Consider the following 25,317-nt stretch of genomic DNA (forward strand, 5'->3'; position numbering starts at 1 on the left):
AGCCGCTTTTTTCAGGCGCTATGCAGGCGTGTGAAAGGAATCTTATGGCAGAGCCGGTAAGAGGGAGATCTTTCCTATGTGCCCGCTGGCACACAGAATGATAATGCTAATGCACATCAGGTGATTAGGGTGTGCCCAGGCACGTCAAGCACACCTATGACCCTCCCTTTATTGTAAACAAAATTTTTAAAAAAGTTTTCACTTTTTGTTCTACTTTGTTATAATAGTCTGAATCTTTCCTATGTCACCCTTAAAAAAAAAAAAATATAGGAATCATGTGAGCATAAAATAAACTAGCAGTACTTCCTCAATCTGTGGACAACAACAAACTACTGTAAAAAGCAACTAAAGACCTGTCACCCTCGTGTTTACATATACTGATCGCAAGGTGGCGCTGTGTGGCAGGCTTGCTGTGCGTAATGCCCAATGGGCACTAGGTGGCAGTGGTAGGATGCGGTGGGCGTGGCGGCGATGACACTATCACATCGCGCTGCAGAGTAGAGCCGTGTCTGTTGGGGTTGGAGCTCATGTTGTGTGTCCGGTACCCTCCGGTGTGACGGTGCACAGGATCCTGGCTGGGAGCACGGTAAGAGAGCGCCTCTGATAGAAAGCGAGTTGTACAGTGTGATCGGGGAATATCCATCACCGTGAGACTCCTAATACCATCACATGGCTGTCCACATCCTGTACATCGTATAGGGGCTGTCATCCATCTGGGCTCCTATCAGAGCTGTCACTGCTATGTTTACATCACTGACAGGAGAGGCTGGGGGGCAAATCGCTGTATTCTACTGGGGCACTCTACACCACATCATCTATATTATTATAGATCAGCAGTCATGTGATGTGTGTCCTGTATATTTATTAATACAGCAATAAATGTCCCCATCCAGCAATCAGCTTTCTTCTGATGATGGAATAGCTGTGATTGCAGGCTGTCTGATTAGTAAGTGCTCATTAAATAATCTATACCGCCTGCCTGGTATAGCGAGGTGCCCCCCGATGATCACTGTGCCACTGATTACACATTCACATCCGTTCCTCCTAATAGAAGGGGCTGTATATAGCAGCGTGGCTCCTGTTCTGTCATTTATTTAGCTCAGGGCACGACAAATTTCCTTTTGAATGTAGGAGCCAGCTAAAAAAAGTTAAAAGCCAGTTTGTGCGCATGCGTAGCGTTCTGTAGCGTGTATCACAATCAAACGTTTTAATGCGTAGGTGCCCCTACGTTTGCGTTTCCATTTGTGAGGGGGGGGGGGGGGGCTTATGTGCTTGGGTGTAACTTTTTTACTTTTTTACAATTAAAAAATTATTTTTAAGATTATTTGTTGACAGGTTCCCTTTTAACCTCCCCTGGCGTTCTAATTATGTCAGTATTATTGAATGTCAAAACGGTACGTTGTTTCGTGTGGAGCAGTAAACAGAGCTTATATAGCGAAATACAGTTTTTTTCAAATCCCTCAGACTGTTTTGATGTTGAATTATAAAAGCAGCAGTGTTCTGTCAGATCAGCAAACCTCTGAGTAAGGAGGAGCTCAGGCCTGTTCGCATGTTCCATGTGTTGAGTCCGCCAGGAAGTTGTCGCAGCGCTGCGCTAATCACAGGCAGTAAGACCTTGCCCCGATAAGTGACTGCAGAGATCGGGCTATGATGGTTATTTACTAAAGGAAAGTACACTTTGCTCTGCAAGTGCATTTGAAAGTGCACTTGGAAGTGCAGTCGCTGTAGATCCGAGGGGGACATGCAAGGAAAATAAACATAATTTTAGCTTGCACGTGATTGGATGGTAGTCAGCAGAGCTTCCCCTCATTTCAAATCTACCCCTTAGATTTAGAGCAACTGCACTTCCAAGTGCACTTGCAGTGCAAAGTGGATTTGAATTTAGTAAATAATAACCCCCAATGTCTCACTGCCTGTGATTAGTGCAGCGACGACTTCTTGGCGGGTTCTGCACGTGGAGCATGCGAACACGCCTGAGCTCATCCCTAGCTCTGAGCTCAGCATCAATTCAACATCAAAAGAGAGTGGCGTATTTCTAAATACCGTCTTTTTGTTTATGTGCTCAGTTTATTGTTACAAATGAGTGTGAAATGCAAAACTCCAGTGGGTGTAATAAGATACCTGCTTGCCGTCTTCTCACTGTATCTGTACTGGGGACAAGTTGAGGTGTAGCAAGATGGAGGCGACAGAACGTCCCTTCCGTTACAAGATATGACGTGTCGCCTAATCTAACGTAATACCGGCATCGCAGGGACATGGTAAGTATCACTAACTACAGTGTAATCCCGAGTTTGGCTCGGGGTTACCGCTTTTGGTACTGAAAATTAACTCCGAGCCACACTCTGGATTACCACCAGGAGGGTTAAAGTGGTTTTAGAGGTTATCATTTTTTTTTTTTTAAATAAAGGTAAAAAACACGTTCTACTTACCTGGTTTGCACAAGGGTTTTGCACAGAACGGCCCGATCCTCTTCTGAGGTGCCCTCTTGGTGCTCATGGGTCTTTTTCTTCATTGGGTGCCCCCACAGAGAGCTGCTTATCCTGAGGGCACCCATGCGGACACACTCCAGAGTCCCGCTGTTGCATCCATTGACACAGACAGCATGACTCGGGCCTCTGCCCCCCGCTTTTGTGTCACTGGATTTGACTGACAACAATGGGAGCCAATGGCTCCTGTTGCTATCAGTCAATGCAGTGAGGACAGAGGCAGCGGCTGGAGCTGCTATGCTCATGGACGTCGAAGGAACAGATTAGGTTCAGGTAAGAAAAAAGGGGGGCTCTGGGGGCAGCTGTAGCAAAGAAGATTTTTCACCTTAATGCATAAAGGTGAAAAAAACCTAACTTTTCATCCCCTTTAAGGCTGGGATCACTGTGTGCGAAGCGACTCGTAGAAAGGGGTCCGATGTAGGGCTGAAACAACTGATTGATCAACAACGAATCGATTATGAAATTAATCGATTTACCATTTTCATAATCGACCACTAACATAATGGGGTTAAAAAAACTAAAAAGAGCCCTTTATAGTACAAAAAGCGCAAATAATTGTTACTGTAAATATTACTGTCACAGATCTTTAGTAAAAAACAATTAACCCCTTGCAGTAGTGATTATCTGCTTTTTTTTGTACTATGAAGCACTCCTTTTTAGTTTTTTTTTTTAACCCCATTATGTTACTAAACGTCTTAGACCTGGTTCACATCTATGTGCTTTTTTCAGAAACACACTACAGTTCATTTACATGGTTTCCTATGGGACATGTTCACAACTATGCTATTTTCAGCCGCTGCGTATTTGGATCAGGGACTTTTTTTTTTTTTTTCGCAAAACTGTGCTTTTTTGGTTCAATATGCTTCAGTGGAGAAGCTGCAGGAAAGCATGTAATGCGTTTTTTAAGAAATTTGTGTTTTTTAATCTGCCCAACAAAAAACTGGCCAAAAAAAATGCAAAAAAGGCAGCAAAATCACGTGTGCAAAAATCACTTCAAAAACAGATCAAAAGCAAACAGCTTAGGTGTGTACCGAGCCATGTGCTGGCCGCATGGATCAATTTTCAGATGAAAAATCTTTGTACATTCGCTGAATGAAAGAATGTTGTTTTCACTTGTTTTTAACATTCTGTTTTTAAAATGAATGTCATTTCTCAATGAAAACCACATACACTGTCTGAAAATTTCTTTTGACCAAGAAGTTTTCTATTTCTTCCAAATTTTTGCATCGCTGTGGTTGAAAATGAACATCTCTTTGACCCCACTAACGATTAGTTTCTCCGGAAACTCGATGGGGACCCAGAAGTGACATCATACACGTCACATCCGGGTCAGGAACAAGATGGGAAGGGGATCTCTCCTAACGCCCCTCTACCCTGCGGCACCCGCTATGCTGGTCCTGCAGATGAGCTGGTGAGGGTGCACACATGGAAGGGAGGGCACTTTACCCGTGTGTGTGGAAGCAACCAGGAGGTAGGGAAGCTATCAAAATGCTTCCACCTGACAAGTGAGCCCTGTTGCTCGGCTAAGTATGGAAAAAAAAAACAAAAAAAAATGGCCTACCCAGTGCCCAGAACTACATGTCCCAGGCGTCAGCCAATAAAAATTGTGCATCCCTGCAACAATAAATGGGCTGACAAAAACCCAGGCGCCAGGATGCAATTTGTAGTCACCATGGAGACCTGCCTAGGGATTTGTCGAGCCCTGAGTTAGCAGAAGCTACTATAAGGAGAAGGTGTATTATTATTATTATTATTATTATTATTATTATGATGGGGTTATGGTCATGTTTTTAGTGTTCTACACTCTGGTGACTTTTTAATGTTGTCACATCATGTGTAATAATGGGAAGTCATGTTGGACACAGTGGTTGTACCTGATGTCTGCACAGGTCACCATTCTAACAGGCACTCCTCCGGTGCTGCTCCTCTTCTCTGTGTGTCACCATAGAAAGCTGCTTCCTGTGGTGGCACACATGCAGGCTTGATCCCGAGCTATGCTTTATGTGTTTATTAAAACACACGGTGCAGCACGGCCCTGCCCCCGCTCTGTCATCCCTGCATTTGATTGACAGCAGCAGGAGCCCTCATGTTGTCGCGCTCTCGCGCTCTCAGCCCAGGGAGAGCAGTGGTGGCGGCACAACGTGATTGGGCTCAGGTAAGAGTATTGGGTGGAGAGCTGCACAGAGAAGGTTTTTAACCTTCTTGCAGAGAATGCCTTTTACAACCACTTAAAAGTCATAGTAAACCTTCAGCGTTTTATAGTTTTACACATGGAATACAATAATAAACAATGCTCAGTAAATGATTTGTTAAAATTCTCACCCCAGCATTTGCAGTTTACAGTGCTGGTGGTGCCTTCTCTTTCAGTGCTCCTTCCCTTATATTCCTGTCATCACAGGAAAGTGTTAACAGTGGACAGTGCAGTCTCCAGCCAGTCTGTTGGGTTGGAGGAGGGAGGAGACGGGAGGTGCCTTGCCATCCTATGGGGGCTGTGTCTTTCTATTGCATGCAAGAGTGACTCCATAGGATGCTACAGAGAATGGAGCCACCCTGAAATCAGAAACCTGGGGCATCAGTCATGACACCAGCATAAACTGGAACATAGGCTAGGATTAAAAGATGCAGAAGTAAGTTATTAAATCAAATGCTGAAAGTGCTTAAAAAACAGAGGGTTTAGCATGACTTTAAAGTAGCTGTAAACCTTCGACCTTTTTTTAAAAATAACAAACATGCCTATACTTATCTGCTCTGAGCTAACGTTTTTCAGAGAGCAGCCCCAATCCTCTTCTTCTGGGGTCTCCCGCTGACACTCCAGGCCCCTCCTCTTCATCGGGTGCTCCCACGGAAAGCCTCTTACCCTGGGGGCACCCGCGCAGGCTCGCTTCCAAACCTCGCTGCTGCATTCATTGACACTGCGTCCAATGAGGAGAGAGACATTGGCTGGAGGCGCTGCGCTTGTACACATCACTGGATCGGGCTCAGGTAACAAAAGGGGGGGGGGGGGTGTCTGCAGCACAGAAGGTTCTTCACTTTAATGAGTTAAGGTGAAAAACCTTGAGGCTTTAGAAACCACTTTAAGCTCATAAAACATGTTACAATCCGATTTACAGTGTGCTTTGGAACAACTATGTAGTATATGTACTGCAGGGCATTGCCTGATAGGATACAAATTGTTTATATGGTTTAGGTAAGTATAACTTTTTTTTTTTTTTTTATTATACATTTTACAGTTGATTGTGCTGAGAGTGTATGGTTAGATTGTAATGGTGGCTATAGAGGGTGTGATGACATTTAAACTAAGAAGGTTCGATCAAAAAAAAAAATAATAATAATAATTTGTGCAAGATTAGTCAGTGGTGCTTTTTCAAACCCCTACATGTAGACTGGTGGGAAGTGTTTCACAAGGGTGTGAAAAAGCGCCATTTATTGAATCTGTGTAAGTGATTTATTTTCTGCCACTGTGTATGGCCACCATAACATGTGGGGACCCTTATGCCGCATACACACAACTGGACTTTCTGTCGGAATGAATTCTGACGGACTTTTCGTCTGACTTTTTGACGGAGTTCTGCTTAAAACGGACTTGCCTACACACCATCACACCAAAGTGAGATCGTTTAACATAATGACATATGACGGGACTAGAAAAGGCAAGTTCAGTAGCCAGTAGCTGCCCTTGCGTTGTTGTTGGTCCATCGGACCTGCATACAGACGAACGGTTTTCTAGATAGGAACTGGTTCCGGCGGATATATTTGAAACATGTTCTATTTCTAAAGTCCGTCAGATTTTTCGACAGAAAAGGTCCTATGAAGCCCACACACAATCGAATTGTCTGACGGATTTGTTCGAAAAGTCCAGTTGTGTGTACATGGCATTAGAGTCAGTTTACGCCTGCGAATGTACCCGCACTTTGATTAGATGTGCGGTCACATACGAGCAATCAGCCCTGAATGCAGAGTTAGCGATTACATTAGCTGTGGGAGCAGGCAGCCTCCTATACCTTTCAATGACCTGTAGCTAATTGCAGGTACCCATGCTGGGGTTGTCGCATCTAGTCGCAGTGCGGGAGCATTCTTAGGTGAATGCCCCCATATGAAAGTGACACTCTGCTGTTCTTTGTCCATAGAATGTGCACACTTTTCCTCATTTCAACTCTTTTTTTTGTTCACTAAGAATTGAGGGTTCTTTGGGCTAGCTAAACAGCATTGTCAGTTCAAGCAGAGCATTTGTGCAGATTTTTATTAGTAGAGTGTTATACCATTAGCAGCAATCAAAGTAGAAAGTGTAAAGTTCATGCGATACCCTGGGGCTGGAACAAAAAAATCTCTTAGCAGTAGGCTCATTCTACACTGCAAGGGTTAAATGCGCATTATGTCTAGGGGTACCGGTAAATAGGAAACAAACGTATCTTATGCTGCACTGTAGCTGCCAATATGGGGTTAACAGTCCTGCATTATACACAATGGCACTGTGGGACTCCCAACAGACCGGAGCTTTGGGAAGAAGAGGAAAGTGATGGAGCCTGCTGGGCTGAGGAATAAGGCAAGTAATGCAGCCACCTCCTCTACCTCCTAATGTGAGGGATGAATGCCACAAACAGCAGTTTTACTTACCAGATGCTTTGCTCTCTACCTATTCCCTATGTACCAGCCTTTTTGACTGTACCCCAGTGTGCTTAAATCCAGTGCAGGGCTATGAGCTCTGCATTATACGGCATCAGAGAAATTGCAACCACTGGAGTGTAGGGGGAGAAGAGGCGGAAGGGACTAGTTTTACAACTTGGAGGGTGCCTACTGGAGTGGGCATCAGGTAATGAAACGTGTTTTTTTAAAGTTCTTCTAGACTTAAAGGGGCATTTAAAGTGGAACTTTAGATAAAAAAAAAAAGAAGCTATCTGGCAGGATTTTTAATGCAGGTGAGATATGCTTTGTCTCTTCTGTATTAAATTACTTCCTTGCCTGTATGCCTTAGTGAGCTGTGTATGTGCAAGTACAGCAATGCTTAAGCTGACTGCACGAGAGTAATGCCATCCCCGCTTGGCCAATGAAAGCTTCCAGGTCTCGATCACAGGTCGGCGTGGAGCTCTGGGACGTTGTATTACTGGATCCTGGAGTTCTGCCTCCTCCCGGCAAAAAAATTAAGTCAGCATCTACACATACTTTTAATATCATGACACTTAACTGTCCTGGAATCCAGTGATGTCGGCACCCCAGCCGATGTTTGTCGGCTCTCTGGTGCCGCCACCATTGCCTGTAATGCCGCGTACACACGATTGGAAATTCGGCCAGCAAAAGACCGATGGTCTTTTGGTCGAAAAATGCGATTGTGTGTATGCTCCATCAGACTTTTGCTGACTCAATTTCCGCCAGCAAAAGATTGAAAGCATGTTCTCAATTTTTCTGAATCGGAAAATGCGTTTGTGTGTATGCAATTCTGATGTGCAAAAACTCCCACATGCTCAGATTCAACTACAAGACGGAAGCTATTGGCTGCTGGGTATTGAACTTCCTTTTTCTAGTCCCATTGTACGTCACCGCATTCTTGAAGGTTGGAATTTGGTGTCACTGTGTGTATGCAAGACCGCTTGAGCGAAATTCCGTCGGGAAAACCATCAAGCTTTTTCCGACCGAAATTCAGATCGTGTGTACTGGGAAGGGAAACCATTGGTAAAGCTTTGCACGAAGTGTGCTTTTTGAATGGCCCAGCGGCGGGGAAAGGAGGAGGGGGGATAACTTTTTATGAGTGATCTCTGAAGTAGGGACAGGTACCTGTCCGAATCAGGTAACCCATCCCCCCCCCCCCCCCCCAAAAGGTGCCAAATATGGCATCGGTGGGGGGAGGAGACCAATAAGTAGAGCTTCCACTTTTGGATGAGAAGGGCACTTTGAGCTCAACGGGCTTGTGTTTTTGTATTCTTGTTGGCTGCGGGACACTACTTGTGCTAGCCACAGCACCAGCTTAAACTGCACTTATGGGGCTTGCCACGTCACCAAGTGTTACTGCAATGCCGGGTGTACGACCAGGATGTACTAGGCTGCTGGTTCTTGCCAGTTCACCAGAAGGATGAGTGGCACTAGTACTGGCTCTCTGCTCCATACGAGAGCTCTGCTGTTCTTGCACCTCAACAACAGCAGAAGAATGGGTTCGGGTACGCCTGACCTTGGCAGTGACCAATACACCGTTGTCAGAGCTATCTGTCAGGGTGCTGCTGCTGTCTACCGGTTCATATTCTGTATCTGACAGATGGGTGATTTCCTCTTCACTCACTTCACTGTCGTGCTCAGAAACGTGTAGGCCTCTTCACTAGTTTACCTTCGATTGGACATTTAATGGTGCAACTAGTGTAACTTGCAGGAAAAAAGAGCACCTGATTGTCAGCGACTGCTTCAAACGCTACCAAAAAACTGTTGGCGTTCGCAGGGATCAGGCCTGACTCTGTGAACGCTCCAGTTATGTATTTTGTAAGTGACAGTTGATTGTTACTGCACTTGGGCTGGGTGGAGGGGCTAAACGCAGGTGCTAGCAGGTATCTGGGCTGATTCCGCTAACGCTGCATTTTTGGAAACCCTAAACTACTGGGAATGCTAGTATAGATCAGATCAGATAGTGATCCGTTCAAACACTATACTAGTAAGGGAGGTGTATGGTGCGTGCGTGAGTGTTAGCGCTACTGGCACTAATCTGACTCTCCCTGGGGCTGATGCTGACCCTAAAACCTGTACTGGGGGTGGCAATCAGGGGGTTAAACCTGTATTCAGCAATATATGGTGGGTACTCTGATGCTATAAAAACCCGACAGTGACATTAACTGGCTAACTAGCTTCACTCCTGATCTCTTTTCTGATCACTGTATTAGTGACACTGGTGACAGGAGGAGAAAGGGTTAACTAGGGGGTGATCAAGGGGTTAAACCTTTGTTAGGGGGGTCCTTAGACCTATCTGGGCTTACTCCTAAGTACCCTAACGCTGATTAGTGTCATAAATGACCCAGTACAGTGATCAAAGAAAAATATGAAAACTGCACTTGGTGACACTGTGACAGGGAGTGAAGGGGTTACCTGGGGGAACGATCGGGGGGTGAAATGTGTGCCTATGTGTACTGAGTTATTGTAGTGTTAATGCAACTCACGTTTAGATGTCCTTTTTCCTCTCTCTGGAATGGCAAAGAAGAGGGAGGTGACATCACTTACAGGCAGGGGCTAGTCTCTCATTTGCCAGAACCGATCACCAGGTCCAGGCCAGAAATCATTGACCTGGGCCTGGAGACTGATCGGTTCCGAAGCAAATCCGATTGCCGTGGGTGCGCTCACGCCTGATGTATAGCTACGACGCCTCGCCCAGGGGAGCCAACCTGCCGAAGTATAACTCTGGCGGCTGGCCTGGAACTGGTTAAACTGGGTTCTTTTACAAGGTGAAGGTTTACATAATCTTTAGAATTGCCCCTGGACACAAGTAGTTTGCATCCCATGGCGATCATCTGTCCCAAACTGCATGTATTCATTCCAGGGGTGAGTACATCCATACACCTGCAGACAGCTTCGTCTGCTGTCAGTCTATCATTGCTTTGTACAGTTTGTGGCTGCAGCTATTGGCATCCACCTTTTGAATTAAAGTGTTACTAAAGTCTCAGTTTTTTTTCACTTGAAAATAACAAACATGTTATACTTGCCTACTCTGTGTAGTAGTAGTTTTGCACAGAGCAGCCCAGATCCTCCTCTTCTTGGATTCCTCGCCAGCGTTCCTGGCTCCTGCCGAGTGCCCCCACACCAAGCGGCTTGCCATGGGGGCACCTAAGCCAATCTGTTGCTCTGTGTGTCCTTTCAGATACGAAGCTGCTGTTCGGCTCCGCCCCTCTCTCTCCTTATTGGCTCACTGACTTTGACAGCAGTGGGAGCCGATGGCGCTGCACTGCTGTCTCTGCAAATGTTCGCCCCTCCCTCCTCCTTCACCCGCTGCCCAGCCATTCAGAAAGGGCTTTGCGCATGCGCAGTAGGGAACTGGCTGTGAAGCTGAAAGACTTCATAGCCAATTTCCCATACCACGAATGGTGGCGCCAGCACCCGACCAGCCGATGGAAACATCAGCTGAGGTGCTGACACTGCTGGATTCCCGGACAGGTAAGTGTCCTAATATCTAAAGTCAGCAGCTACAGTATGTGTAGCTGCCGACTTTTAATTTTTTTGCTGGGGGTAGCGGAACTCCGCTTTAAGGTTATAAATGTTTTTTCCTTTTGCCACCACTTTAAACTAATTCTTAGGCCGCGTACACACGCGCGGACTGTTTGCCCAACCTTGTTCGTCAAACAGTTTCGGCAAACAGTCCGCTCAAAATTTGCATGAGCGGACTTGCCCACACACGAGCGGACTGTTTGACGAACAAGGTTGGGCAAACAGTTCGCTCAACTTTTGAAATGAACGGACTCGCCCACGTAAGGAGGAGGCAAATCCGCCCATTTCGAGCGCGTGTACAGGTAGGCGGGGCCCGCGAAGGAGACGTCGCGGGCTCCGCCGCCTGGAATGGGCTTAAAGGGGAACCCCAACGCCGAAAAAAATCGGCGTGGGGGTTCCCCCAAAGTCCACACCAGACCCTTGTCCGAGCACGCTACCCGGCCGGCCAGGAAAGGGGGGCGAGCGAGCGCGCCCCCCCTCCTGAGCCGTACCAGGCCGCGTGCCCTCAACATGGGGGGTGCCTTGGGGAAGGGGGGGCCGCGCGGCCCCCCCACCCCAAAGCACCTTGTCCCCATGTTGATGAGGACAAGGGCCTCTTCCCGACAACCCTGGCCGTTGGTTGTCGGGGTCTGCGGGCGGGGGGCTTATCGGAATCCGGGAGCCCCCTTTAAGAAGGGGGCCCCCGGATACCGGCCCCCCACCCTATGTGAATGAGTATGGGGTACAATGTACCCCTACCCATTCACCTGTGAAATAAAGTACAAAAAAAAACACAACACATGGAAAAAGTATTTTATTGCACAGCTCCGGGGGTCTTCCGTCTTCGGGGGTCTTCTCGCCGGACTCCTCCGCTATGTGTGTGTAGCTCTTTTACTAGCGGAGGAGTCCGGCTTTCTTCCTCCCCGCCGCCGGCCTCTTCTCCCGACTTCGGGGGTCTTGTCCCCCTCTTCGGTTCTTCTGCCGGGCCACCGCGCCTGGTCCGGTGGCCCGGTCTTCTGTCGCCGTCTTCCGTTCTTCTGTCGCCGCCTTCGGTTCTTCTGCCGGGCCACCGCGCCTTCTTGTAGCTCTTTTACAGGCGGTGGCCCGGTCTTCTGTCGCCGCTGTCGCCGCCGCCGCCTTCCGTTCTTGTTCTTCTTCTTGTTCTTCTTCTTCTTCTTCTCCTGGAGATGTTGACTCGACGAGCTCTCCGGCCGGAATGCCAGGGACACGCTCCGCTGCCACTTATATAGTGACAATGGGGCGGTGTCACATGGTATATGTCACATGGGTTGATGTCACATGGGGACTATGACATCGTAAGGGGGCGGGGTCACCATGTGACCAACCCATGTGACATATACCATGTGACACCGCCCCATTGTCACTATATAAGTGACCGCGCAGCGCGGCTCTGGCATTCCGGCCGGAGAGAGCGACGTGTCAACATCTCCAGGAGAAGAAGAAGAAGAACAAGAAGAAGAACAAGAACGGAAGGCGGCGGCGGCGGCGACGACGACAGCGGCGACAGAAGACCGGGCCACCGCCTGTAAAAGAGCTACAAGAAGGCGCGGTGGCCCGGCAGAAGAACCGAAGGCGGCGACAGAAGAACGGAAGACTGCGACAGAAGACCGGGCCACCGGACCAGGCGCGGTGGCCCGGCAGAAGAACCGAAGAGGGGGACAAGACCCCCGAAGTCGGGAGAAGAGGCCGGCGGCGGGGAGGAAGAAAGCCGGACTCCTCCGCTAGTAAAAGAGCTACACACACATAGCGGAGGAGTCCGGCGAGAAGACCCCCGAAGACGGAAGACCCCCGGAGCTGTGCAATAAAATACTTTTTCCATGTGTTGTGTTTTTTTTTGTACTTTATTTCACAGGTGAATGGGTAGGGGTACATTGTACCCCATACTCATTCACATAGGGTGGGGGGCCGGTATCCGGGGGCCCCCTTCTTAAAGGGGGCTCCCGGATTCCGATAAGCCCCCCGCCCGCAGACCCCGACAACCAACGGCCAGGGTTGTCGGGAAGAGGCCCTTGTCCTCATCAACATGGGGACAAGGTGCTTTGGGGTGGGGGGGCCGCGCGGCCCCCCCTTCCCCAAGGCACCCCCCATGTTGAGGGCACGCGGCCTGGTACGGCTCAGGAGGGGGGGCGCGCTCGCTCGCCCCCCTTTCCTGGCCGGCCGGGTAGCGTGCTCGGACAAGGGTCTGGTGTGGACTTTGGGGGAACCCCCACGCCGATTTTTTTCGGCGTTGGGGTTCCCCTTTAAGCCCATTCCAGACGGCGGAGCCCGCGACGTCTCCTTCGCGGGCCCCGCCTACCTGTACACGCGCTCGAAATGGGCGGACTTTCCGAGCGGGAACAGTCCGCTCATTTCGAAAGTACAGCGGACAAGCCCACACACGGGCGGACTGTTCGCTCAAACACAGTTTCAGCGGACAGTTTTTCGGAATTTCCGAAAGACTTTGTCCGTCCAACTGTCCGCTGAAACTGTCCGCTGAAAGCCCACACACGAGCGGACTGTCCGCCCAAACACTGTTCAGCGGACAAGGTTGGGCGAACAGTCCGCCCGTGTGTACGCGGCCTTAGGCATAAAATGTGCATTAAGATGTGTGCAAAAAAAAAAAAAAAAGGTGAAAGGGTTAAAAAATTAAGTTTAGGCAATTAAGGATGCTATTTTAGCTCCAGACGTTCTGCTCTTACCACTTTTATTATAAAGGGTCTCTTTTTTTTTTTTTTTTTTTTTTTATATTCATCCTTATTTTTTTAATATTTTTTTTTTCTATGATTGCTTTTCTTTATGTAGACTGACTAATCATAATGTCAATTCATATGTTAATGTACATATCTCCTAGCAAAGCACTAAGAATATGCCCATCAGACTGACTAGTGCCGGTTATTACAGTGTCATTATTGGAATATTGGTGAATAGACTAATCTTAGGAGAGGAATGACTGTCCCATATTACTTTTGCCCGTCATAAGAGAAATATGTGGGTTTCCATTCAATACTTGTTTTGGAATTGGTTGCTGGCTGCCATGCTGTTGCTTTGATGTAATTACCCTGGTGGTGGTTCTTAGACATTCAGCTATATCATACTTCTCCTGGGGCTATGTATAAACTATAGAAGCCTGTGCTAGTGTCTGTTGTGACTGTTGGACATTGGTCCCCATCAGAGCAAGAACAAGTACTTGTTCAAAACCTGCGCTATCTGCCTTTGTCGTACATTTCTCTGATGATGGAGTGCATTTCAGTAGGTGGGATGGGGGGGTTGTCCTTCTCTATACATTTTGCAGGCAAACTGGAGACAGGCTGCATATGACCTACAGGTATGTCTTGGGAATAAAGTGTTACTAAACCCACAACCGTAAAATCTAGATGCACACGGAATTGAAATTTTGGTACCGAAAATTCAGGATAGGCTTGGCCGAAACCAAAAATGACAGTGTTTTTCTTAAAATAAAAATGTATGGTATTTATAATTGTATCTTTGACCTACTATCATTTAAATGAATATGAATTTATTGCCAGTTATTTGCACCTTTTAGTGCTAGGAAAGCTTAAGAAAAATGCCCCCCCCCATTGAAATGCATTGAAAATGCAGCTAGAACGCATCAATAATGCACCTGTGTTGTGTTTTTTTGATGCGCTTTTTGAGTCACATGACCTATGAAAAACACACCATATGCACCATTAAATCACTTTTAAAATCGATGCATTTTCGACGCCATTATCTGCACTTTATCCTCTATCGGCAAAATACCGAAAACACAATTTTCGGCGAATATGTTTCGGCCGCCGGAATTTCGCTACATCTCTAGTAAAATCGGTCTGTATATGCAGTAAAGCATCCTTGTTATATTCATTGTGACTCCTAAGGAGTTAACACTGTGCATTGTGTAAAAAAGGTTGTTCTATCCCGTCTTTTCTTTTTTTTTTTCCCCTTCTTTTAATGTCCCCAATCTATATCCTGATAGTACAGAGCCTTAGAGGCACTTTGCACATGCTCAGTTTGGTGTGTATTGCTAGAAAAGTTGTGGTGTTGTGTTGTGTTGTGTTTTTTTTTTTTTCTCTTGCACTGTCCAAACAGAGGATCAGGTATCTTGCAGCCTCATAGGACAATCGGGGGAGATTGAACACTCCTCCTACAAGCTTTAATCAGACACTCATAGAAGTCCTAAGACTGCTGATGAGAGAGGGTATTTATCAGTTTATATGTACTAAAATAATTGCATTTCTGTGTACTGTGGGAGACCAGATATAGTGACACTTTAACCACTTCCTGCCCGGCCTATAGCAGAATGATGGTTAGGTGGGAAGTAATTCAGTTGTCCTGACTGGGCATCATATGATATCCAGCAGGATAAGCCACAATCGGTGGTGTGGTGTGTCAGTCTGACGAAGGCTCTTTACGACATGATCAGCTGTGTCCAATCACCCCTCCCCCCCGAGGCACTCTGCCCGTCAGTGATGCTGCCAGCGCCTCCGATCAACAATGTCTTTCAGTGCCATCTATCAGTTCTGCCCATCAGTGCAGTCTATACGTGCCCTCCAGTGCCACCTCATTGGTGCCCATCAGGGAAGGAGAAAACGTACTTATTTACAAAGTTTTGTAACAGAAACTAAGAAAACCTTTTTTCGTTCTTTTTTTTTTTTTTTTTTTTTATTTGTAGCTCAAAAAATAACCCCAGAGGTGATCAAATACCACTAAAAGAAAGCTCTATTTGTGAGGGGAAAAAAGGATAACCATTTTGTTTGGGTACAGCATTGCATGACCGCGCAATTGTCATTCAAAATGTCAGAGCGCTGAAAGCTTAAAATTGGTTTGGGCAGATAGGTGTATAGTGCGCTGTATTGAAGTGGTTAATGTAAACTAAATTCATTTTTATTTTAAAGAGAGTAAAGCCAGCCATAGAGAGTAAATTTCTTTCCTTCAACCACGGAAAGTGTTAATGGAGGAATCCCTCTCATGGAGCCATTGTGTTCTCCTGGCAGGGGAACACAGTGATAATTGCTAGCGGCTATGACAGCTGCTAGCTCTAATCGCATGTAAAAATTCAGCAGGCAGTTTGTACCAAAGTTTATCGATCAACTTGGGTACATTCAGCCTGCCCATACATGGTTGGAATCTCAGCCGGTTCAGCAGGCTGCCTTTAGGGAGGTTTATAACTCCTGTCAGAATATTTACAATCTGTGTCCCGTTATGTAGATTTCTTTTTATATTCTTTCCCAAAGCCAAAACAGGAAGTGAGAGGGTATTCCTCTAAAGTGGAATCCCTGGTTGTCACCAGAATTAGTGGACCTTTTGGAAGATATCCACCTCTATTTCTGTGCTGGTGATAACTCAAAAATGTAGTTTTTTTTTTTCATTTATTTTGCAAAAAAAAAAAAAAAAAGCCAAACAATTTGAAAAAACCCCCCAAAAAACTAGTTTTTCTTATTTCTGTTATAACATTTTGCAAATAATCTTTCTTCATAAATTTTAGGCCAAAATGTATTCTACATTTCTTTGGTGAAAATAACCCAAATCGGTGTTTATTATTTAGTTTAGGGGAAAAGTTATAGAAACAAACTATGGTATACCTATCTAAAAATCAATCATACCTGATGTACTTATGGCCTATCTCATTTCTTGAGGCCCGAAAATGCCAAGACAGTACAATTACCCACCAAATTTGTTTGAAAAGTAGGCGGTCCAATGCTCCACTCTGGGGAGTTGATGAGGATTTTTTTTGTTTTACACACTATGATTGCTTATAACTGAATGTTACTGTTATAAGCAACCATTTTTTTTCTGAATGAAAGCTATTCATTCTTTGTTTACAATTGTGATTAGCTCTGATTGGCCTCAGCTGGCACAGATGGGCTGTGATTGACAATGTCTGTACCATGTGATCACTGTGACCAATCACAGAGCTCCTCACAATAGTACATAAATCAAAGCCATTCATTGTGTACAATTGTCTTGTGATCTGCTGTGATTGGTTACAATGATAACATGGTACAGTGATCGTTATCAGCTGGGTGACAGATCATACCCGAGCACGTCCCATGGGGGTTCCTGTAGTGGTCGTAAAGGTAAAAAGTTTTTCTTACCTTAATGGATTCCATAAATACACACCTGAGCCCATCTAGGGCTGTGCCTGAGAGCAGCAGTGCTACACTCCTCCTCCCTCCTCACAGGGACTGAGCCATTGGCTCCTGCTCCTGTCAATCTAATCCTGTGAGTAGGGATCGGGGGTGGGCCTGAGCCACACTGTGTGTTTGAATAGATAAACAGAGCCATTGTACAGAGCAGGTAAGTAGATTGTTATTTAACCACTTCCCACCTGGCCACTGCACATAAACGGCCGGGTGGGCTCTTCCTCCTTCTGAGTGAAAGTTCAGGAACTTCCCTCAGAAGGACCGGGATTGCGTGGCTGCATGCCCACGCAGCGGTGCGATCCTGATGCGCTCGTGTCACCTGGACACAGTGCATCTCCATATATATATATATATATATATATATATATATATATATATATATATATATATATATATATATTATCGCAAAATATAAAAAACAAAATGATAAAAATTTTGTTTGCTTACAGTGTGTGGTAAGACCGCGCAATTCTCATTGAAAGTGTAAGAGCACGAAAAGCTGAAAATTCATCTGGTTATGAAGGGGGTGAAAGTGCCCAGTATTGGAGTGGTTAAAAACAAAAGCTAGCACATAACATGTGGCGTCAATGTCGGTCATCTAGGTAAAGGTGCATTTTTAAGGAGCTCTTGCGTGTGTTTCTGTTGTTAGTTATGTTCTCAGTGTTAATCCTTCATAAAGATGATGGATGTTTTCTCTTGCATATAATTACAGCAAGATAAACGGCAGCCTCCCTGCGTGTCAGTAATATATGCTTTGTAGAAGGACGATAGGATCTTGTATTTCCTCATTTTCCTGTGTGCTGTTTAATATAAACAAGAGGATGTGTACATAAACAAATCCCTGTCATCGCAGTAGAGAAGTGTAGGCCCTGGCATAGTGTCGGTGGACAAATAATAGCTCAGGAACCCGGCCGCTTTTGTACATGGCTATTGTTTTAAAGCAACAGTACACATAGAAAGCACCCAGTTATATCAGCATCAAAAACCTCCTTCAATGTATATTTAAATGAAATAATGCCTCATTCTGTCTTATTATAAGTTCCCTGCCCAATGTAGACTGGAGGAAGCTTCTGCCTTTTTGGTGTTTAAAACAAGTCACGAGGAGGCGATGTATCACTTCCTCACCATCTGTTGGCACCTTCTGAAAAACGATCCACCACCCTTGCATATGTAGGTTCAAAATTTAGCAGTTTGCCTTCACTTTTACATTATTTTACCCTATGAAGACTAGACTTTAGAACTTCAGCAAGCAGCTACAAAGCATTTGACCAGCCATTTTCTTGAAACCCTTAACCCTTTTTCTGCCAGCACCATATGCCATAGCAGCAGAGGGATCTACAAACTGGCTTTCTGTTACCACTGGATCATCTGTTTGCTGATCTCTGTGTATATCGTCCCTTCCGTTGTCTGGTGGTCGTGCCACCTGTCAAATTCTGTATGTCACATTAATATTGCCATTTTGCGTTACAGCAATGTATGCTTGCCAAGCGGTGCCATGTCCCCTTGTAGGTAGGCCTGTAAAAACACAGATCAACCACCTGCTTTGTCTTCACCTGGCTGCCTATGGTGTGCACAGGATGCCATTGGCTACCATGCACAGCTGTACCAGATTTTACACTTAATACTTATAATCAACCCCAATGTTTCTATAATTTTGTTGGTAAAGCTTTCAGGGTCCTTTCACATGGGCTGTGTCTGGTCTGTTCAGCGAGCGATCCGTGAACAAATGCTACTAAATTGGAGCAGAATGGGATGAACGTTACTTTTGTGACATCCATGCCCATTCCATTTTTTTCACTTTGGCAGTGGACTCTTCTGGTATGGTATTTGATCTATGGGTGGCTGGATGAAAATGTTATTTATATCGAGCTACCTCTTATGTCATGTTTAGGTATGAAAGGTTTAGGTAAGGAGTCCTTTTCCATTTTTTTTTTTTTTTTCCCCCCCCAGGCCTGGACAGACTTGGAGGTAAGCGGATGTAAACAAATTTGCATCTGTTCTCATCCGCCTGCCCATAAACTGACATGCACCTCTCGATCAGCTCTGCCTGAAATACTGATAGGCAGTCCTGATCAGAAAGATTGCTTGAAAGGACCTTCATAGGAGAAGTAGCTTTGGCTGTACTTCTATGGATCATAGGAGTGCAGTTCGTTCTGCACTCCTGTGACCAGTTTTCAGCGTACAGTGGGCTGAAATGACAGAGCCAGTCCAGGCTCTGAGAAGTCCCCTGACTATACGGTCTGGCTCAGCCTCTCAGTGACCTGCTCAGAGCCTGAGCCAGCCTCTCCCCTCCATAGCCCAGCACTCTAGTGTGTTGGGGTGGGGGAGGATAACAGAGCAAAGAGTTGCTGACTGACAGCCCCCCGGCCCTCTGCTCACAGAATGCAGAGAACTGAGCAATCAGTGGTCTTTGATTACTCAGTTCAGAGATGGTGGGGGACATATGCAGCATGGGATCGCTGCTGCATCAACCTAGGTGAGTATAATTTTTTTTTATTTTCTAAATCTCAAACTTCTTTTTTTTAACCCTTTTTAAATTTCCACTGCAGCAGGCCGTATGAGATTTCTTTGCAGTGCTGAGATGACAGAACTGAAATGCATATATCATTGTCTGATACATTCCATAACAAAAGTCCTAAATTTAAAGTGTTACTAAACCCACAACAGTAAAATCAGTCTGTATATGCAGTAAAGCATGCTTGTTATACTCACTGTGGAACCTAAGGGGTTTATCCTCTGCATTGTGTAAAAAGGCTGTTTGATCCAGTTTTCTGTGATCCTCCCCTTCTTTCACTGTTCCCAATTCATCTGCTGATAGAATGGAGCCTTGGGGGCAAGTTGCACATGCTCAGTTTGGTGTATTTCTAGAGTGTGTGTTTTTTTTTTTGTTTTTTTTTGTGTGTGTGATCAGCACGGGGCTAGCACTGTCCAGACAGAGGGCCAGGGGCCTTGCAGCCTCATAGGACAATAATGGGAGTATGAAAACTACTCCTACAAGCTTTAACCAGACACTGATAGAAGTCACAAGACTGCTATATACTGCTTATGAGAAAAGGGATTTATCAGTTTGTTTACTAAAACAATTGCATTTCCATGTTCTGTGTACTGTGGGAAACCAGATATAGAGAATACAGAGTCCTGGGTTTACTAATACTTTAAAGCAGAAGTACAGTCCACTGGATTGGGCAGCTCTTACTATAATAAATATGTCAAATATATTTTCATGCTTACCTAGGTTAATGACATTCTCCAGCACTGACTGGTCCAGGCTCTTTCAGCACTTTGTACCCTGCTGCTGCCATCTTCACCGCCACTACTCCTGATAATGTAACTTGTTCACATGCACATAGGCATTGCATCATCCCTAGAACCTGGCTCTAGTCTCTGTATCCGGCGGATAGTCGGAATAAACACATAGGGTACACTGCCTATGCATCGTACACTGTATGAAGAAAATAAAACAAATTCTAGGGAGAAGAGAGGACGTTTTTGGGTAGTAGACTTTGCATGAAAAAAAACCTACCTCCTAGCATTTTTTTTTTTTAAGCTTATACTTGAAACTCCAATCAGCTCTGACATTTTCGTCTTTGAATGATCTCCAGTAGGTTGAATAACCATCGCCCAATTCGTGCTTGTTAGAGACACAAGATATTTCTCTGCATTGATATATGGCTCAGCTCTCCCACAGGGGTATAATGTGCTGCTCTCTTCCAGCAGGATTCCCCAGTCTTTTATTACACATTACAGATAATCCATCTGGGAACTATGACGCGATCATTTGGTTCTGCAGGGACTGTGCCAGTAGCATAGAGCAGGGAATTTAGATGGGAATAGTTTATTGAAGCTTCTGAATGATGTAAGAAGAAGCCAGTTTTCCATTTAACTTGCCATTAACCACACAAAGCTGAAAGATAAAATTTGAGTTGAGTTGGCCTGCAAATAGCTACACTGCATTTACTGGCATTAGGGATGAAACAAACTCTTATTAAAGTGGTTGTAAACTGATTACAACCACTTTAACCTACAGGTAAGCCTAGATTAAGGCTTATCTGTAGGTGCAAGAAATATCTTCCAAACTTAAAAGGTTTAGGAGATATTTGAAGAAATATCGGCACTGATTTCTACGGCGCATGTGTTGTAGACATCGAGCACAGGCGCACTGTGCGTGCCGTTTCAAACGGCGAACATGCTGTTAATGGCGGCACCATCGCGCATGACCTCATCGCTGCTCTGGCCAGGTGCAGCGCCAGAGCAGCGATACCCTGAAGACACGGCGAGTCAACATGTCAGCGACGGAGGAGGTCAACGAGGGTCACTTCGGGGGCTTCGATCTCGGGTAAGTAATTCTATGAGCTAGTATGCTATGCAGAGGGTTTACTTCCTCTTTAATGTTTACATAGGAGAATGATCCGAGTGAAGCAACATTGGATATATTGCCTAATAAATGTACTGTTGGTGCTGCAGTAAGTTACTGCTATTTGACTTCTTTCTTTTTGCTTATTTTCTTCTTTCTTCTTCTTCCTCATGATGACAATAAACTGCAAGGTCAGCTGGATTGCCAGAAAGACTAGTCGCATGACACTCTCAAGACAAGACCAATTACTACTCCTCCTGCCCTCGCCGTTTGCAATAAAAAATTTAAAAAAAGTTTAGAAACTCTTTTTGAAGACCCCTCGAATATAGTTGATGAAAGAACCTGACCATACGATCGTAGATTCAATTAATTAATAAAAAATGAATGTGGAATAAAGTGCATGCTTATGATTACTCTGATTAATAAGGTGACATGGGGTATCATCCCGCTATATTATTATTATTATTATTATTATCTAGGATTTATTTAGCGGCAACAGTTTGCGCTGCACTTTACAACATCAGGGCAGACAGTACACTTACAATACAAATCAATAAAGGAGGGATCAGAGGACCCTGATACACACTGATACACCTATGTCCAGCCAAAAGTTGTTTTCTTAGGGCTCATTCACAATGGCACACTGATACACCTATGCAGAGGGCCATTTTTATCTACCCTGAAGGCGCATGGGATCTGTGCAGCCAACCTGTTTAATTCAACAACAGACAAATAGCTACATGGATCTTCAAGCTGATGCCTAAGTGTACATTTGTGCTGGACTGATGCTTGACTTTGAATGTAGTCTGCATTCTTAGCCATGCTGCAGTCCTGTTTTAGAGAATGCTTTGCATTTTCTAAGTGAATGCAAAGCATTCTCTGGATGAGGTAAAGAGTGTGACATCACAAGTATTTTTATACTTTTTCCACATTTTGTTATGTTACAGCCTTATTTCAAAATGGAATAAATTCATTATTTTCCTCAAAATTATACAAACAATTCCCCATAATGACAATGTAACAGAATTTGTTTTGAGATCTTTATTCTGCAAATGTATTAAAAATAAAAAATGAAAAAAATCCCAACCACATAAGTATTCACAGCCTTTGCTCAATACTTTGTTGAAGCACCTTTGGCACCATTACAGTCTCAAGTTTTTTGAGTATGATGCTTCAAGCATGGTATATCTATTTTTGGACAGTTTCTCCCAATCTTCTTTGCAGGGCCTCTCAAGCTCTATCAGGTTGGATGAGGAGCGTCAGTGTACAGCCATTTTTCAGATTAAAGTCTGGGCTCTGGCTAAGCCACTCAAGGACATTCACAGAGTTGTCCCATAGCCACTATTTTGTTATCTTGGCTGTGGGCTTAGGGTCATTGTCCTCTTACAAAATTAACATTTGCTCCGGTCTGAGGTCCAGAGTGCTGTGGAGCATGTTTTCATCAAGGATGTCTCTGTACATTGATGCATTCATATTTTCCTCGATCCTGACTGGTCTCCCAGTTGCTGCTTCTGCAAAACATCCCTACAGCATGATTCTGTCAACACCATACTGCACTGTAGGGATGGTATTGGCCAGGTAATCTGTGGTGCCTGGTTTCTTCCAGATATGACGCTTGCCATTCAGGCTAAAGAGTTCAATCTTTGTTTCATCAGACCAGAGAGTCCTTTGGGTGCCCTTTGGCAAACACCAGTCATGCTGTCCTGTGCCTTTTACTGAGGAGTGACTTCTGTCTGGCCACTCTACTATACAGGCCTGATTGGTGGAGTGCTTCAGAGATGGTTGTTCTTCTGGAAGGTTCTCTCCCCACAGAAACGATAGAGCTCCGTCAGAGTGACCATCTGGTTCTTGCTCACCTCCCTGATTACGGCCCTTCTACCCTGTTTGCTTCAGGTTTGGCTGGGCAGCCCGCTCTAGGAAAAGTCCTTGTGGTTCCAAATTTCTTCCATTTACAGATGTTGGAGGCCACTGTGCTCATTGGGGACCTTCAATGCTGCAGAAATATTATCGGTGCTTCGAAACAATCCTGTCTGAGGTTTACAGACCATTCCTTAGACTTCATGGCTTGGTTTGTGCTCTGACATGCACTGTTAACTGTGGAACCTTATATAGACAGGTGTGTGCCTTTCCAAATCATATCCAATCAACTGAAATTACCACAGGTGGACTCCAGTCAAATTGTAGAATTGCTCAAGGATGATCAGTGGAAACAATATGCACCGCAATTTTGAGTGTCATGGCAAAAGCTGTGAATACTTATGTACATGTGATTTTGTTTTTGATTATTTTTTTGTCCTTTTATAAAAAAATTAAAAAAATTAAATTTGCAAAGATTTCAAACTTCTTCCACGTTGTCATTATGGGGTATTGTTTATAACGCAAACAGTTGGTGCTATATAAATCCTGTATAATAATAATTGAAGTTAGCCAGTAGCCAAAGCCTTGGAGTCAACTCTTTGATCACTGCAGTTCACCATCCAAATAATGGGTCACAACGACAGCACACCACTTGCTCCCATTCAAAGCCACCCCCCCTCCCCAATGTGTTTTCAGCCACAGCAGGGCTTAATCATGGGAATAGTGGCTAATGAAGGGGAATAAGTTTAAGTACTGTGAGTGCTTAAATAGACACCGTAATACCCCATTCTAAAGTGAACCCTCAAAAGCCCTCAAGGATGCATAGTATATTATAATCTACCAGAATTAGGGATGCACTGAAATTTCGGCCGCCGAAACAAATCGACCGAAAATGGCTTTTTCGGAAATTTGCCGAAAGAGAAAAATGGGGAAACAATGGAGCCAAAAATGGGGTGGGGTCAGGCGGGCTCCGCCCCCGGCCCTGGTGCTACCCATCGTGGGGGTGTCCTATAGTGCTGGACAAGGGTGAGGGGCTGTATGTGACAGCGCGCAGCGGGGAACACACAGTTATTGTAATGAAAGCTCTCCTCTCTCTTCCCCTGCACAGGCTGGCTGCAATGGGGACACAGGCAGGCTGCATCTAACGGGCACTGGTGAGGCTGAATTGATCTCTTGTATCATGTCCGCAGTCTCTGACCATCTCCTGTACCATGTCCACAGTCTCTGACCATCTCCTGTACCATGTCCGCAGTCTGACCATCTCGTGGTACTAGGGTTGTCCCGATACCGATAAATTGTAAAAAAGAGAAAACAAACAAACAAAAAAACACATTAGTCACATGACAATGTTTTTTTTCTTTTATTTTGGGGGGTGCACGGTGTCTGTGTGTGTGTGTGTGTGTGTGTGTGTGTGTGTGTGTGTGTGTTTTATTGTAAAAAAAAAAAAAAAAAAGTATTGCAATAAATAAAAAAAATTGTCAAAAAAAATAAAACCATTTTATTGCAATACTTTTTTTTTTTTTTTTTCCCAGCCCTTTTTCTTTTTCAGAAGAAACTCAAAGTTCAGGAGATGTAAAAAAGTTGTTTGTTACGCAATAGCCCTGATTTAGCAACATCTCAATGAGTGAAAGAACGGAAGATGTTGTCATCTCATAGTTGCTGTGTTTTGGATTGAATTTTGTTCCTTTTCCCAGTGTATAGGACTGAATCCCAAATGTAGCCAGTTGACGATTCGCATAGCATGTAGGATTTTTACACCAAATCTTGCTCTTTTCTGCAATGTATTGTACCCAGCTAAGCCTTCCCTTGTAGGCTATTAGTATTTCATCTATGCTGATATCTCTTTCTGGTACATGGCACCGTTGGAAATTCTGTATAATCATTTGAGATGCTTCCCAAATTTTCTTTAGTTTTGGCGCAGGATGAGTAGTTTCATCAAATTCTTTGTTGTTTTCAAAGTGTAAATATTTAATGATCAGGGTAAATCTGTAAATGACCGTGTCAAAGAAAGGAGTGGCAAGTCATTTATTAGTTGTCCAATACCACTTCTGCAGGGGTTTCCCCACCGCTCCCTGAAGTATCATTAGGGACAGAAATGTCTAAATGTCATCTTTGTGATCTTTGGTCACTGGTTCCCACTTTCTGCTTCCTGGAAACTTCCGATGTGTAGTAGATAATTGTTGCTCTTGTTATCGGTTTGTCTCAGTAACTATTTTTTTTCAATAACCTCATCGGTCAGAAATAATTGTAAGTATGCTAAGGGGTTGTCGTCTTCATCGTCTTTCATACCAGATGCTCCAGTAAATGTTGAATCTTGGGGCGCTGTGTGATC

At 44.8% G+C, this 25,317-nt stretch overlaps 1 protein-coding gene across 3 annotated transcripts in view; it reads left to right on the top strand.

Annotated features, from left to right (window-relative positions):
• Positions 1 to 462: 462 nt before the first annotated feature.
• Positions 463 to 25,317, top strand: part of OSBPL8 (oxysterol binding protein like 8) — a 403,742-nt gene continuing 378,887 nt past the window's right edge. For 2 of the 3 annotated variants that reach the window (XM_077474149.1, XM_077474151.1), the window contains exon 1: positions 463 to 586. The gene's annotated coding sequence lies outside the window, so the exon portion shown is untranslated. The remainder of the gene's footprint in view (positions 587 to 25,317) is intronic. The other variant, XM_077474150.1, reaches the window with a different exon arrangement.

Source organism: Lithobates pipiens, unplaced genomic scaffold, assembly GCF_037356315.1.
Source record: "Lithobates pipiens isolate NorthernLeopardFrog02 unplaced genomic scaffold, aLitPip1_a1.2 Scaffold_8, whole genome shotgun sequence".
Taxonomy (NCBI): Eukaryota; Metazoa; Chordata; class Amphibia; order Anura; family Ranidae; genus Lithobates; species Lithobates pipiens.